The sequence below is a fragment of the Trichechus manatus genome, unplaced genomic scaffold (genome assembly GCF_000243295.1).
Source record: "Trichechus manatus latirostris isolate Lorelei unplaced genomic scaffold, TriManLat1.0 scaffold00230, whole genome shotgun sequence".
In the NCBI taxonomy this organism is placed as follows: Eukaryota; Metazoa; Chordata; class Mammalia; order Sirenia; family Trichechidae; genus Trichechus; species Trichechus manatus.
The window spans coordinates 953979-955959 of NW_004444166.1; positions in this window are offsets into that span (position 1 = coordinate 953979).

The following is a 1981-nucleotide window of genomic DNA, read 5'->3' on the forward strand; positions in this document are numbered from 1 at the left end:
GTCTGCTTAGAGTCACTAGGAGTCGAAATCGGCTTGACAGCCACAAGTTTAGGTTTTTTTTGGTTTGTTTGTTTTGTCTTTTTACCTGACCACAAAAAATACACTGTTCGTAAGGCAGAGCCAAGTTTGTTGTCCACTGAGGTAAAAGAGATCACCACTTAGACCAAGTCTTAGTAATGTCTCTGAGGGGGAGTACAAGGGCAGATACATCTAAGATGTTCAGATATATAAGGTGAGTCTTTCAATGTGGGAACTTGATTAGGATTGAAGAATGTTTAAGATTGAAGTTTCAGTGAGGGAAGAGATTTGAAATAAGTCGTTTTGAGTAAACAGTCATTAAAGGCTTACCATTTGAGGGATGCATTGCCTTGAGAAGGGGCTAGTGGAAAAATCTATTGCTTGGAAAAGTGCATTTTCAAGAAGTTTCTAAAACAGTACATTTATTTTCAACTTTATCTCCCTGGGCAAGAATTTGCAGAAACACTAAATTCATGTTAATGCGGACAGTCTCATTTCTTGAAATAGTAAGATGTGTAGTTAAATCCAAAACAAACCTATTGCCTTCTGGCTGATTCTGACTCATAATGACCCCATTGGGCAGAGTAGAATTGCCCCATAGGTTTTCCAGGGCTGTAATCTTTTAGAGAAGCTGACTACCACATCTTTCTCCTGGGAAGCAGCTGGTAGGTTCAAACAGCCAACTTTTCAGTTAAAAGCCGAGCACTTAACCACTGTACCAGGGCTTTCTGATGTGTGCTTACAGGGAAGTTATTTCTACTAACCTTAAGAAACTTTACTAGGTGTGTGCTTTTCTAGGACTCAAAACTCCTCATGAAAGAGACTATTCAGCTCTGTATACTCAGATTCTGGACTTTCATGGATACTACATGTTCCTTCAACAGATCTAAATACTTTTGGTGACCAACTTTTTTGTTTATTTTTATCAATGATGGTGCCAAAAAACATCCTTGGATTTCTCTTTTTCCCTACTCCTCCATTCAGTCTCCACATCTCCACAAAGAAGCCAGAAGGATCTTTCACAATCATAAATCACACCATGAGATTTCTCTACTTTAAAAACTTTGAGTGGCTATCAATTGAAAAAAATTAAAAATCCTCACCATGGCTTACACAGTCCCAGAAGGTGGGGACACTCTTCTCTAGCCTCATCTCTCACTGTTCTCTGAGATCACTAGGATTAAGCCACATCTTACTGACTCATCAGCAGGCAGACCTCTTTCCTCTCTGGGGATTTTGATTATCCTGGTTCTTCTGCCTGGAACACTCTGCCCCCAGATTTTCTCATGGCTCTCTCCTGCTTCTGCTTGAGCCCTTGCCTTAATTCTCGTCTACCCAGAGAATCTTTCCCTACCCATGCCAATTAGATTTGCCCCAGCTCCCCCAACCTCTGCTGTCCAGTAAGAAATCAATAGCATGGTTGAGTGAGTGAGTGAGTGAATGAATGAATGATTATGTACTGTATTAAACTAGGTAATTTGTCGAGGGAATTTCACTTTCCTTGCAAATTGTGGCAGACTAGTCCAGGAAGGCTGAGATCATCTATCTCTGATGTCAAATGTTTGGTGGATAATAAATTCCACTCCACATGCCAAATGTATCCTGTGGAAATCTCAGCTTCCTTTCCCTGGTCAGTTCAGACCCTAACTGCTAGCTGAGCCCTTTCTTATCTTCAGACAACTCACAATCTCCAGGGAAAGGGCTACCTGTAATCTAGAAGGAAAAAAAAAAAAAGGATACAAACACATAGGGTGAGGCCGGGGAGGGTTGTTGGCTCAAAGCTTCCATGTCCCGAGGAGATGCACTTACCCTCCCAAGAGCAGATGTTCACTCTTACCACGGAGGAAGCCCCACTGAGCACCCATCTTTCAAGGCCTTTATTGGCCTACCACACGGCCATGATAGGTGACATCATATCTCCTGAGGATTAGTCAGCAGCAGGCCCCCAGGTGGGCCCTCTTGG